This window comes from Hibiscus syriacus, unplaced genomic scaffold, assembly GCF_006381635.1.
Source record: "Hibiscus syriacus cultivar Baekdansim isolate YM2019G1 unplaced genomic scaffold, ASM638163v2 tig00112226_pilon, whole genome shotgun sequence".
NCBI classification, from domain to species: domain Eukaryota; kingdom Viridiplantae; phylum Streptophyta; class Magnoliopsida; order Malvales; family Malvaceae; genus Hibiscus; species Hibiscus syriacus.
Genome location: NW_024063274.1, coordinates 82,793 through 99,038, shown reverse-complemented (window position 1 = coordinate 99,038; position 16,246 = coordinate 82,793). Strand labels below are relative to the sequence as shown.

At 33.7% G+C, this 16,246-nt stretch overlaps 1 pseudogene; it reads right to left on the bottom strand.

Moving 5' to 3' along the window:
• Positions 1-6,208: 6,208 nt before the first annotated feature.
• Positions 6,209-10,932, bottom strand: LOC120176074 (annotated as a pseudogene).
• Positions 10,933-16,246: the final 5,314 nt, after the last annotated feature.

Below are 16,246 nucleotides of genomic sequence, written 5' to 3'. Positions count from 1 at the left end.
GGTGATTTTTGTGATTTATTTAGGAATTTTTGTTGTATCCGGTTATGTTGGGTTAAGAAAGCAGTTTAAGATCTAGAGATTATGTTTTTATGTTTATGTTTGCTGCTTCTAGTTCATTTTGATAAGCTGGAATTTGAACATGAATTTGATATTTGAGGTTCATCATGTAAATTGAAGTGTAACACATGAATCTATTCAGGGATAAAATTTTCAAATACTTCATAAATAACTTACCGTTTGCCACACCACACTTGAACAAACCTTCGATCGAGTACTTCTGTCTCTCATTTTCATCCACCAACAGTTGATAATCTAGCAAAAAAAAAGGCTAAACCAGAAAACCCAAATCAAACCTAATTTAACTAAATCATTTGATTGGTGAAATAGTTTTAAACCATTATAACTTTTCCCAAATTTTATACGGTGCGGTTTGGGATTTTTTTTAAAATTTTATTAAGTTGAAAAATAACAATAACGTGACATGTCAGATAAAACTAACAAGAGATAACGTCAGAGATCTTACCGAAAAAGAACTAAAAGTTCAATAACTGTATTACAATTTTTAAAATTAGTTTACCAAAATGTAAGTGCCCTAAAAGTTCGATTACCATTTAATGTAGTTTACCCTAAAATTAATATACAGTTTTAACGGCAATAATTTATATGAATTGAGAAAAAAAATTAATTTTACTGAGGTAAATGTCATTGAAGTCCTCCCTATTCAAGGGATGCAACCTAGAAATTTTCAAAGTAGTAAATTATTTATGCTAATTGTTTTTTTTTATATTCTAAAGTGATATTAAAATGGGTTCACACTAATTAAGACATAGTTTTGTCCAATTTGTCATTTTGCAGCCACAAATCAGATTCTACCAACGTATCACATATACATAATAATTATATATTTTATGTACTTAAAATGTCACACATTAATTAATTATATCCAGATTTATGTTAAGATTAAGATTTTAAATTTAAGTTTTTATTTTTCTAATTTAATGGATTCCATCTTATGAAAATGGATTTATTAATTTAGCTTTTACAGTCGGTTTCGTTTTTATCATTTATTTTCAATATTATCCATTTATATTAAATTTACGATAAAACACTGTCCCGCCCCCCACACCAGGTTGAGAGCAGCTTTCGTAGAAGACCTCCAAAATATGAAATGCCCTCCGGGAGACTCGATCCCACGATCTCAAGATTAAGAACATTGTACTCTACCAACCGAGCTGGATAGTCATCTCATAATTCTACGATAAAAACGAGTTTTTTAAACTAAAAATGTCTTTAAACAGTATTATTAAATGGGGGCCTAAATCGAATTTACAATATTGAATTAGACTGAAATCTATTCCATTCAAATACTTCAATCGGTCCTAGTTCTACATGTCCTGCATAATTTGCATATATTATCCTGTCTTGATTCTCACAGCACATGACCTGGATGTGCTTTGATTTTCCTTCTTTATATTTTTGGTCCAATAGGGACGTGCCACGGCATGCAATTTTTTAAATTATATGCACATTAACTTTAAATATTATAATATTAATATATTTAACACGTGGTTTATGTGCTTTGTTTCTTTATATTCTTACTTTTGGTTCAATAATGACGTGCATGCGAAATTACTGATTTTAAATTTTAATGGTCAAGTTATAGTATCTTTTAGTTTCAATTATCATTATTTAAATTCTAATCACATGATGGTGCGGATAAACCATTATTTTGGCACGTGTCACACGACGATTAAAGCATAAAATTAACGGTGAGTACAAAAATATTTTAAGGGTGTGTATACACATATTAATAAATAAAAAATCGTATGTGTGGATATAATAAAATTTCAAGATTGACATCATTAGTAAAATGAATAACTAACATAAAAAAATTAGTTTCACAGTGGACACATGCCCATCCCGAACTCCATTTACATTCGGCGGTGACCCAAATGACGTCGTTTTAGGTGTTAGATTTTAAGAGTAAATTGATTTTGCCACAAACTTTAAAAAGATTCAATTTTAGGCACTTAACTTTTCCGGACGCATCATTACAGTAATATCGATATCAAAATATCTTCAATTTAATGAAAATCAATCATAGGAGAAAAAGAAGAGTTGAATGCGAAAGTTTTGATACTAATCTTGTGGCGAAAAATCAATCATATCCTATAAGATAAGTAGGAATTGAATGCGAGCATCTTGATACGAGTTTTATACTATGACATGCTATGATTGGCAACTAACGACACCAAAAAAGTTTTAACACCTAAAATGGCATTATTTTGAGCTTCATTTATCCGCACCAAAACAACATTAATCGTTCACGTCATCACAATATTAAAATTGGATATCTCAATATTATAATCGAAATCAAAATCAAATTACATTGTTATACTTTGAGTAAATAAAAATTTAATAGAATAAATAATATATCGACTAAAATTTAGTGATATCCGATGTACTTTACCTTTATCATCATCATTATTATTATTATATGTATATTATTATATTAACTTTTAAATTTTGAATATCATATTTAAATTTAATATATATTTATTAAATTTAACTGTATATATCTTCTTCTTTTCCCCTTTCGATTTTCCAGTGATTTCAGGCATCCATTACTTTCGAGTCTTCTTTTTCGAAGCTAAAAATCATAAATCTTAAAATTTCTCTAAAATTATTTTGATTTATAAAAATATATGTTTATGTGAAAGCCAGATTAAATATATATATATATATTGGAATGTGAACTTTCAGCATACCAACATGGACGAGTATAATTATTGCGAATATTAGATAGAATTACAAATTGCACATAATGCCAACGGGTTTCGATACAGCGGTTAAGATTAAAAAATTTAAGCTTGTGAAATTAAATTGAATCTTACTACCGTCACTCTTAACAAACAATCTATAAATTCTTATGTAAATTTTATTTAAATCTTAGGTATGCTCTAATCTTAAATTAAAAAGTCACCTCCGACCTAAACTTATCATGTTATCAAACAAATTGCACATAATGTACATGTTTTTTTTATATATAATACTCTCCACTACACATGAGCTGGATGGGCTTTTTTTTCCCAAAGGGGACGTGCTTTGAGTCAGTCCTCGACATTCGAGTTTTATTATTATTATTATTATTATTATTATTATTATTATTATTATTATTATTATTATTATTATTATTATGTATATTTATTATACTGATGTTCAATTTTTATAAATTATTTTATATATACGAACGACATAAAATTTACATAAATTAAATTATTAGTATCATAAAATCAACTAAAACTTTAAGCCTATAAAATTTAAATCTTAAAGTCTAAAATCTTTAGGCTTAATTATAAAATAAGTGCACAAGTAATGTTTTTCACTAATAGGTTATAATTATTTTTTAAATGGTCTCGGTGTCTAACGTTACAAAGTTACCACTTTAGGTGTTCGAAATTTAACGACCATTAAAAAATTCCATGATAGACACGTGCCATGCTTAGATAATTTTAAAACACTTTTCAAAATATAATAAAATTTATATGTTTACAAAAACCTATTTTCCCCTAAAATTACAAAAAAAAAATCCAAATCTCTAAATCTCTAAATCCTAACCTTAACCCTAACTCCACCTTTATTTCCGACCACGACCACTTCCTCCGACACTTTCCTTGCCATCTCTATAGTCAGACGACGTTGTGGAGTAGCGATGGTGGTCGTTTCGTCGCTGTGGGGTTTCGTCGTTGGGGTAGATGGGGTAGATTTCATCATGATTTTAGGGTCTTCGGCTATGTTATGACGATTGTTTGTCAACTAATTGGTCTTCGGTGGAGGCGTGACCAGATGGAAGTCCAATTGACCACAACGACAACAACGGGATGAGTATAGGGATAAGATTTAGGGTTTTCAAAGTTTTAGGGAGATGTTTAAGATTTTTGAAAACTTCAAGCTTTTTTAATATATTTTTTAAAATTACCTAAGGGACATATCATTTAATGGAAGAAATTAACGCCGATATTTCATGGACACCTAAAATGATAACATTTATAACGTTAGTCACCGGGATCATTCAAAAAATATTTTAGAGACCTATTCGTAAAATCAATATAATTTATACACTTATTTAATAATTAAGTCAAATCTAGACGATTTCTAATCTTAATTAAACTTAATGTTGTCTCCCACATAGTGGAGTTGATTTCTAATTATTACTATAATTTAATTTTGATTTCTTATATAATATACCTATTAGGATTTAATTTATATTTTTAGTTAAATTTAATATTTTATTTTTAAAATAAATTGCAGACACTTGAAGCAACTTGGAAGCCGCCTACACATTGATCTATGTACAAAGATTATTGGAATCTGAACTTTCTGCAAATTAAAATTCAACTATTACATCTTTTTTATAATTAAAGAAAGTTGAAGGTTGCAAATTGTACATTATTTTATATTTATACTCTCTTGATTCTCACTACACATGACATGGATGTGCTTTGCTCTCTCTCTCTCTCTCTCTCTCTCCTCCTCTCTCTATATATAATATATATATATATATATTATATATATATATATATAATATATATATTATTTGTTGAATAGGGACGTGCTTGAGTTTGGTTATATTTAGATGGATCTAAAAATATTTTTTTAGAGTGAGTATATAGGCTAGCAACACAAATTTTTGAATGGTAGACACAAATAAAATTTCAGGGTGAACACTTTCAATTAAATAAGGTAAGTAACCGAAGAAAATCAAATTTAGGATGAACACGTGCCCGCCCTCAAATATGTGGGCTAATACCAGATTTTTATTATTTTTATGTACTCATTATACCTTTAAATATTTAAATAACATATAATTAAATTGATGAAGACCTATTATAATGTTATCATATAATATGTAAAACGAGATTAAGAAAATTTGATTATATAAAATATGATACATTAGGAACTCAATTAAAAAAAATTAAAATGTAGTAATTAATTTAGACTATGAATGATATTGAGAAGTATGGGAAAACTATACTTTATTTTTAGGTATATTATACAAATTGACATCCGAACTTGCATTTTTTTTCAAATCAGTGCATAAACTTTGTCTTGTCTCAAAAATTACTTAACTTGAAAAACATCTCAAATCGGTACATACATTATTCGACATCTCAACAATCAATCACACTACTAAAGTGACATAACTTGATCAGAACGATCATATCATCAAATGTCACGTGTCACAATCTAGCTAGTTATTAAAATGTCACATTGGTCCCAAGAATTGATTTGATTTTTTCTTCTTCAAATTTAGATACTAATTTGAGTATGCTTTTCAATTAAAGATATCAATTTGAGATATTAAAAAATTAAAATATTAATTTAAGAAAATACATAATTCAGGTATCAGTTTTTATAATAAAGCCTTATTTCATGACATTTTACCAGATAGGCCCTCTCTGTTTATTTACCAGATAGGCCCTCTCTGTTTATTTCCTCTTTACGTGGAAGTTCTCCTTCCACGGATTTATAGCCATTTCCTCCACTAAATTTTAAACCAAAAAAAGAGAAACATTTCATGTCTTAATTTAAATAGATTACTCATTTAATTTAATTATTTTTTGAATAATGCATTTAATTTTAAATATAACGGAATCTCAATTTAAAATAAATTTTCGGATAAGTAGCAAAAAGATCATTCATAAGAAAAAGCATCCATTATTCAAAATAAGGGTAATATATAAATGATCATCACTATACGGTGTTGTTTATTGAGTCCTCATACTAAAGACATTTTTTAAGTCTTGTGACTATTAAAAGTTACAAAATAGTCACCCAATTATTCACTCTGTTCCAACTCATTATACAACCGGTAAAAATTGATGGTAATTTGAGTTGGACGCTATGCTAACTGAGACATGATATAATACGATCCAGAATCTCAAATGACTATCATATCCGTCAGTAAGTTATCGTTCAGCTCAACTAACCATTTTAATGAAAAATGACGAGTTTGGAACACAATGAATAGGTTGGTGACCATTTTGTAACTTTTAATAGTCGGAGACTTAAAAATCAACATCCTACAATCAGAGATCATTTTGTAGCAAGTATAGTTGAAGGAGTCGATAAAACAATACTCTATAGTCAAGGGACCATTTGTGTATTTACCCTTCAAATAATTACTTTTTTCTTCATAAACGTACCATTGAAATATTTATAATTTTGGGATTGAAACATACTTGAAACTAACGTGAGATGTATTTGAACATTATAGTGTGATATACCGGAAAAGAAATCAACCGTTTTTATTTTCAGCTATGGATTGAAACATACCAGACTAATGTGGACATCCTTTAGGCTTCACTGCCTCAGCATTTCTATTGCACCGACGCCGCGATTACTTCCGAGGGGACGGATCCGATGTAGCGAGCTCGGCGTACATGTTCGATATCGCTTTCGCGAAATATTCCCTTGCTTGAGGTCTCTTGATCTGTCGAAAATAAGAAAACCGATGAGAGTATATCGTGCCGGTATCATTTGTTCATGGCAACGAGGTTGATACAAAATGTGTCACTTGCCTTAAAGGTCGGAGTAAGTAACCGTTCTCCATTGTGAATGGTTCGAGTACTAATGTCACGGCTTTTGGCGAATTCGAAGCCTCTCAGCTGTTCCGAAGCGATTAATCGAAAACAAAGTATTAACGTCCGGCGGAAGGAAATGAAAAGAAAATAACCGAAAAATAGAAACACGGTGAGTTCGTCGAGAAGTATTGCCTGAGCTTGTGTTCCGACAGCATTCATATCGGCCAGGACCGCAGCCCTGCTCTCGGATCATTGCACAGTTGTACAAATCATTGTACTGCGCATCATTGCCGTAACATTACAAGCGATGACCGGTAACGTAAAACAGCAGTCGATGGATTACCTTAATGCCTTCAGATCAGCCCATGCTTTCAGAGCATCGTGGTCCACCGAGACAATAGCGACCAATGTAGAGTTCAGGCTGTCACCTACCGAGCAAAAAAGTCGAAGTCGTCACAAGGAGAGGGAGAAAGAGAGGAATGATCGAATATCGTCGTCTTACTCTACCGTAAATAAAACACTGCGCAATAAATCTGCATTTAGCATATACATTTTCGATTTTTTCGGGAGCTATGTACTCTCCCTGAGCCAGCTTGAAGATGTTTTTCTTCCTGTACCAATATACAATTCAAGTAAGATCTAGATATGCATGTCAGGGGAACAGACACACATCGCTGATATTCGACCTTACCTATCGATGATCTTTAGACGACCACCGGGTAACCATAGGCCTATATCTCCGGTATGCAGCCATCCATCTTCATCGAGTACTCTCTCCTGTCCGATTTTTACGTTTTAACACAACAGTATAAGTAAGTTTCGAGAAGAAGGGTAAGGGTCATGGAGCATACGTTTGCACTCGTCTTTGAAATATCCTCGGAAAACATTGGACCCCTAACACAGATTTCTCCTCGAGGTACGGCTTGTCATGACGTGTAGTTCATTTCCGGGACTCGACGAGCTTTATTTCTGAAATCATGTAAAAAGAATAAGAAGAGAACATCCCGAATGAAGCTCACGTATAATAGCTCCGCAAGCCGGACTAGGAGAGCCAACATGGCCAAAAGGTTGTCACCCTCATCCACTGGTTATACACACGAAGTCTCGGTCATTCCATACCTCACAACTCGACCCCGCGCAGCTGCAGATAACACATTGACAAGAGCGATAGGACACTCCTCGATTCAACATGTTTAAAGCTAACTTACATCTTCAAGAAGTCTAGGACGTCAGGAGACAAGGTGAGCGCCTGAACTCAAGAAGCGAACTCGTCCTCCGAGTCTGGCTTTTATTTTGTCGAACACTAATTTGTCCCACAGGGCGAAGGATTCTTTCCTTAAAGAAAAAAATTACACAATCGATACATCAACGAGTAACGAGGCAAAATCGATATAAAGATGCAACACTTACCGTTCATAGCATGCTTCTTGGAATTGTAGGCTGCATTAAAAGCCTCTCCTTTAGAGGACCAGGACTTTACAGCATTGATATACTGCAAAAAGGAAGAGCTCGATAAATGATTCAATCAAATACCAGGCACAATCAACTGAACGATCAGAATAGTACCCTGCGTAAATTATAGTCTAGGGACGCTGCAAATCGTCGGTCGTAGCGCAACCAGATCATCCATTAATTTCATGTTATCCTGCACAAAAATGATTAAGAACATGAGAGATTTTTCACATCTATAGCATATGCAGCACCAAAAGGTAAGGATTTTCTCATACCCCCTGGTAGAATCCAACGGCAACTCCGTAATACAGTAACGTAACCTGATAAGCTCGTTCGTAAATGTGTGCCAATGGAAGATATGATAGTATCTGAACATAGGAAGTATTTCAGCAAGGAAGTTAAAGGAAAATACAGTAAATTCATAACCCTATTGATCTTACGTCGAGGGGCAAAATTTTATACCGGCGCTGCATCCGGCAGAGTTTGCGATCAAGTTTCCATGTGTCAACACGACCCTAGCCAAAGTTACGAAGAATAAGTAGGTGAATGAAAGAACCCGTGTGTACTCAATATGATTATTCAAATCTGTTGATATTCACAGTATTAACATATACCTTTGGTTCCAGTTGTACCACTAGTGTAGCAATGGTCGCGATATCGTCGGTTTCGGCGGGATAAAGGCTGAAGTTCTGCGGCCCTAAAGTACCGGTTTAACGAGAACAATCATACAACGCAGAAGTGAAGCAAAATTGTGAATCGGTCCTAACAATACCGAGATCATGTCGATGAAAACAACTATGATGTAGACAAGAAGGGATTTCCGGTTACCAGGCTTAATAGTTTTGCATATGTGATGATCTGAATGCCAGTTGATTTTGGCAATGAAGGAACTTCACTCTCCGTTCCTCCGACCACCTACACCAAGGGAAAAATAGTTATTTTCCTGAGAAAATGACAGATCATATATGTACTTCTAGGATTTGGCAAGAAAGTATATACCACAACCAATTGAACGGATGGAATCTCGGATAAAAAGCTTAGCAACTGCAATTCGAAGTGGAAAGACGAATAAATCTTGTGAACAAATCCAAATTCCGATCCGGCCTGCTCCATTTACAATTAAAACTTACAGAGTTCAGTGTTTGAGGCACACAGAATACAGCTTTCACATCTGCATGATTGGAAATGTACTTGACAGCATCAGGACCTGCAAAGAAACAAAATTTTCTACTCAGCATCTTAATATAGGCGAAGACGGACAATCAAAAGAGAGCATTCGGCCATTGGCGACCTAGAGTGTCATATAAAGGAACTGATATAAGAGAATACGCAGAGCAAGCATGATCAACAATGAGCCACTCTGGTCTATTGATGAAATATATTCCGACACAAGCCCTGTCGAGATAAACCAGTACAATCACATGCCACACGAGGAACAATCTAGTAACCGAAATCGGGTATGTTACACGATGCACTTACCTTCGGTATTCCATGATATTAGGCCAGAACCTATGGCTGCCCGAGCTGTTCCAGCTTCTCCATATGTCATCCACTTGTAACTTGAGTAAAAAGATACCAAAGTTAAACGAATGGACTTCGATAATCCATCACCGTGAAACTCATTTCGACAGTAGGGAACTCACCCTCCGACTTTACCGTTGTCTCCGATTCTCGTACCGAGGTATTTGTAATCCCGGAAGGTATCAACCGCACGACTAAAATGAAGATTCCAATATGAATCAATCATAAAGCATAGATGCATGGGGAAAAAACCACAGACTATGGAATTTGAGCTTGGTTCAGCCAGGAAACGATGATGCTTACACAAAATTATCGTGCAATGTACCGATATCGGGATGATCGGGAATCTTGTCAATAGCTTAAACGGAGAGCTAGCAGATCTGCGGTAAGGCACAAAAGTACTTAAAGAACAAAATCTTGACAACAGCGGAATAGAGAAGGGGCAATGCAGAGTGTTACCTGTATACATCCATTTCCAGACTGCAGTTTCTCTGGCAGCAACACTATAACCCTGCTCTGCTCAAGGATCAATACCGACAGATAAAAGAACTAAATGCATATCATTTATGATAATGGATATATATATATATATAAGCTGCTGACATTTCTTCCTCTGTCCCAAAATAGATGGGCACACCCATTCGACCATCACTGACACAAAATAAATTCGAGTTTCCCATCGCTTCAAATATCAGCAAACTGACCCATTGCCCATTAATATTTAACGATGTTGATGGAAACCACATAAGATTTTATATTAGGAAATGAAGTTCTAAAATTTCAGAGTAGGTAAACGAAGAGAGATTATGGACCGAAATTATATGATGATTTAAAATTTTCAGAATCGATCCTAGCATTCAACTAAAAAATCTCAAAATGCATCCCTAGAAGCAGCTCCTAGTTTTAAACAATCATAAGATCAATAAATCTTAGTTAACAGTGTCCTTTATGCTTCCCACGAATAATTCCCAGATCAAAGGAAAGTAAGAATCTTTTCCTCCCCTTTATTACATGAAAATTTAAGAACAACCCATCAACCCAAAGCATATAGTACTATTATTTTTTTGTTCACCAATGACAATTTACACCAACCAAAAGAATCATAACTTTTTTCTTTTAAATATAAGTCAACGGAGTTTATATTTGTTGTTCTTCTCTCAACCGTACAATATTCATGATACACGTACCGTAGAGGAATTCACCTGCGGTTGGATTGGCACGGAGGTATGAATGAGAGCCTGCGGCGGCGGAGACAAGGTGGCCGTGGATGGCGCCAAGTCGACGTTCAGCTATGCTTGAATCCATTACAAAGCCTTCGCCTTTTCTCTCCAAAAAAACTGGTTAAGATAAAGATGCAAGGATTCTTAGACTTTTTCAGACACTGCTTACTTGTTGATGGCGACTTGCTTCAAAGATCTTTTTGCCTGGCTATCTTTTCTGATTAAAAAAATGTGAACGTGTGATTGGTTAATTATTTGTCTGATTTTGCTTTTTTTTTTTTAAAAAAAAACTTAAGCTTCAGTGGCTCCGTTGTTTTTGTGCTTGATCCGAATTTACTGCCAGAGTCCACTATCTTGTTTATTATAATATATAATTAACATAAGATCTCTAAATGTACAAATTTAACTATATTAGATGAATTTATAATTTCATCGTCAAATTAATCAAGATGTAACAATAATGAATTATTATTAATTAATAGGTAAATTACACATTTAGCACCTAAACTATCAGTTTTAGCCCGTTTTAGTACCTAAACTTTTAATTTTTTCAAAATCATACTTAACTTTTAATTTTTTATTTCATTTTAGTACCCACTGTTATAAGCTCAACGTGTTTAGTACTTAAACTATCAGTTTTGATCCGTTTTAGTACATAACGTTAAATTTGAACGATGATACTAAATAAAACAAAAATTAAACTTTAATTTAAACGTTTAATATCTAAACTATCATTTTTGATCCGTTTTAGTACCAAAACTTTCATTTTTTCAAAGTTCAACGTTAAATTTTGAACGAGAGTACTAAAATTAAACCAAAATTAAATTTTAGATATGATTTTGTAAAAACTGAAAATTTAGGTACTAAAACAGACTAAAACTAATAGTTAGTACTAAACGTAATTTATCCCATAAATTAATAATAATAAATTTATTAAATAAAATGTATTTTTTTTTATAATTTATAACAAGAGATTATAAAAACTGTCATAATACACAAATTAACCACTAAATATATACATATGGATCATAATTTTTAAAAGTTTGTTGGCTAAAATATCATTAGAACATAGTTCAATGACCTTTGGTGTATTTTATCTAATTAATTAATCATTTGAGTGATTGAGTTAGTTTAAGTATTTCGTTTATTATTTGAAAATCAATAAAAATTGAATATATATATATATATATATATATATATATATAATTTTATAATTAAATTTAAATAAATAAAATAAAATTTGACTAGTCTTTATCAAGATAAATATTCTCTTTTAAGTTTGAGTTCAAAGGTTTGGTTGCATGAGGTAGGAAGTACATACTGAGATTGAATGTCTTCGTCAACATTTTCTTCTTTTGACTTTTGAATCTCTTTTCTTTTAAAAAATAAAAAACCATACTTGAGCTGACTTGAAGAGAAGAAGCTGTCTAGAATATGGCGAGTCGCCTATTAATATGGGATTATTCTACATTTTAGCCATCTAAGTCCCTGAACTTAGATTTTTAGTCCTTTTTTTAGATGCTCTAATTTCATAATGCCGTATCATCACTCGGAACAATTAATCACACTCATAATGTTACCGCATCATCAAAAATCAAGCTCGATAATCATGTATAAAAAATTGTCAAATTCAAACATCAACCAAGTTCAGGGACTGATGTATACATAAACCCTGAATTATCGTTCTTACAAAAATAGACTCAGAATTTTTAAAACTAATATGATGCCTATTTATCACACGTTAAAGTTTGGTACCTATGCTTATTAGACCAATGTGATTCAACATCATATTTAGTAAACATTGAAATTTCATTGGGTTCGAGTAGTTGGATGGATCGTCACATAGATACAACTAAGAGTCGAGTGGCCATAGATATATTCATCTTTTTAACCATTATCTCTCATTCTAATAACAACTCTCTTAATTCTCCATCTTAAATGAACTTTCTTCACTACATTCTCTGCACATACCTTGACCAAAGATTAAACCAAGGAATCATATATTTATATTATCGTATATGGGCGACGAATCCGAAACCTAAGTGAACGATAAATCTGAAACGTAGATGTACACGGTTCTCCTTTCAGAACAGCTCCATCAACTGCTGCGAAACATCTGCAAGCAACAATAGGAAGATTAGATAAGTTCGGGTTAGTTTCGGGTTATTTTAAATTGTATGGATGATAGCCTCAAGTTATTTCTGGTTTTCGGATGGATGGATGGAGTTTAGTTCGGGATTTCTCGAGTGGGTTTTTTCTTCTTTTTTTTGGGCGAGAGGAGTTTCGCTTAATCACCGGGTCTACGCTTCGGACACGATGATGTAGGTCGGTACACTAGACATATTACTCTCGCCTATCATGGTTATCCGGGTTTTTCCTGAGCTGTCAATGGAGAAACCGAATTTACACATAGAAGACTTGGCGAGATTATTGAATAAGAAAGATGATTTTACTCGGATGGATGACATCGATGTTGTCCGAGTATGCCTTCTAATACTTTTGCTGCCGACTTTTAGGCAGAGAGGCCAGACAACCTATCCTAATGATCTAATTAAATTGGTAAGGACCTAAATGCATGAAACCTGTTTCGTGGGGTTCGTATCTATGGAAAGCTACATGGAATAAGTTATCATATGCCTTTGATGATCGAAAAAGTTTGTGTGGCGATGGTTCCAAATACACTTTGTCAGGCTTTTAAGGTAAGAATTTTTATATAATGTTTCCAAAATTATAATTAATTATTTAACAATTACTAATGTTTGTATTATATTGTTTGTAGATTTGGATATTGAGGTCTTTCCCGCCATGCAGACATATGCATTAAAATTTCTAATGATATCCTAGGGCTATTTCCTGGAAGAGGAAACGGACCTTGCATCAATGGAAGATTTACTACCGTATACCAATAAATAATGTAAGTTAACACAAATACTAACATATGTTTAAACAAGTTATTACTAGTACACGTTTAACTTTGTTTGAGCTTTATATTGTTAGGAGGCCAACACTCTATTACAGAGGCTGACACCCACGGAAGCTGAGCTTGTCACTGATTGGTGGCAAGCTAGTAAGCGTTTTTTTTATGGCACGGATGATAGCAGCTTCTACTTCGAGAGTCATCACCTCACCCAGAGCCATCACCTGATCGACTCGACTATACACCTCTACAACGAGATCCATCACCTATTATGTCACATCATCGAGCCTCTTCTCCACCATCACCTCATGATAGGCGACCGGCAAAGATGCCACGACGTTTTCACCCTGTTCTCCACCTCCACCTCCACGGGATGAGTTAGGGTAGTTACGTGATGAGGTCAATGCCTTGCGTGAGGAGGTCGATACTTTACGCGATGACAATGGTGCATGACGTGTTGAGGTGTCTACTTTACGTGGTGAGGTAGCCGGTCTACGTGAGATGGTAGCATCGTTGCAGCTCACCACGTAAAGTAGACCTCAACATGCCATGTACCAACCTCTTCATGCAATGCATTGACCTCATCACGTAACTCTCCTAACTCATCCGTGGAGGTGGAGGTGGAGAACAGGGAGATAAACGTCGTGGCATCTTTGTCGGTCGCCTATCATGAGGTGATGGTGGAGAAGAGGCTCGATGATGTGACAAAATAGGTGATGGCTCTCGTTTTGGAGGTGTATAGTCGGATCGATCAGATGATGACTCTAGGTGAGGTGATGGCTCTCGAAGTGGAGGTTGCTCATCATCCGTGCCATCAAAAAAACACTTATTAGCTTGCCACCAATCAATGGCAAGCTCAGCTTCTGTAGGTGTCGGCCTCTGTAATAGAGTGTTAGCCTCATAACAATATAAAATTCAAACAAAATTAAACGTGTACTAGTAATAATTTTATAAACATATAGTATTTGTGTTAACTTACATTATTTATTGTCGTATACGGTAGTAAATCTTCCCATTGTTGCAAGGTCCGTTTCTTCTTCCAGGAAATAACCCTAGGAATATCATTAGAAGTTTTTAATGCATATGTCTGCATGGCGTGAAGCCTCAAATATCAAATCTACAACAATATAATAACAAACATTAATAATTACTAAATAATTAATTATAATTTTAGAAAATTATATAAAAATTCTTACCTTAAAAGCCCAAATAAAGCCTGATAAAGTGTATTTAGAACCATCGTCACGCAAACTTTTTCGATCATCAAAGGCAGACAACTTATTCCATGTAGCTTTCCATAGATACGAACCCCACGGAAACAAGTTCCATGCATTTAAGTCCTCTACAAATTTAATTAGATCATTAAGAATAGATTGTCTGGCCTCTCTGCCTAAAAAGCCGGCATACAAAAGTATTAGAAGGCATACTCGGACAACATCGACTCATCCATCCGAGTAAAACCATCTTTCTTATTCAATAATCTCGTCAAGTCTTCCACGTGTAAATTCGGCTTCTCCATTGACAGCTCAGGAAAAACTCGAGATAACCATGATAGGCGGGTAATATGTCTAGTGTACGAAGCGTAGACCGATGATTAAACAAAACTCCTCCCGCCCAAAATACGTATACTCCGATGGAAAATCAAACCATATCTCTTTATCACGACGTTGTATAGTCTCTGGTAGATCGCTAGTCATGATTTGAAGAAACAGATGGATCAACATAGCATCTCCACCCGAATGTTGTATTTCAGCCATGGCCTGAAGCAAGTATCCTCAAATATTTTTCTTTGTACAGGTGAAAGTTTCGATGCAATTGTTTTGGCCAGGTTTACATTATTTCTTAAGGTCAATTGAGCAGAATAAAAGTTTTACAAAAACAATAAACATACCAAGTTAGATATACCAAAAACTACACTGTGAAGATATACCAAGAACAATAAATATAAAGAGTAGTAGTTTATTCTTCAAATTTAAATTTGCAACACTGTGAATTTAGTATTTGTCTTTGTTTTTTTGAAATAATGCAATTCATTCAAGTTTCAATTTGCAGAAGAAGAATAATTTCTGAAACTTAAAATCGTAAAACGAAAATGAAAATCGCAACACGAAAATGACTATTACAACGCGAATTTAACTATCGCAACGCGAAACTAAAATCGCATTGCGATTCTGTCGTTGCGATTTTCATTTCGCGTTAAGATTCTCGGTTTCAAATACTAAAATTGAAACTTGAATGTATTGCATTACTTCAACCAAAAGACAAAACAAAGACAAATACTAAATTCACATGGTTTAAAGACTAAACAGTTTAGCAGTATTGTCAGCAATCGAATGAATTTAATAAACAATCTAAATGAAATGGTTAATCTATTATTGAAATTACCAGTAAACTTATCATCAATTTCAATATGAAAAATCTAATAATAATGCAAAAATTTCAGAATAAAAATAATTAAAAAAACTAACCCTCAGTGGTTGATTTGGTTGATTTTCCATTTCTGACCGTGAATGATTGTGAGGGTGGCTCTAAGAGATAGAGATAGACAGATT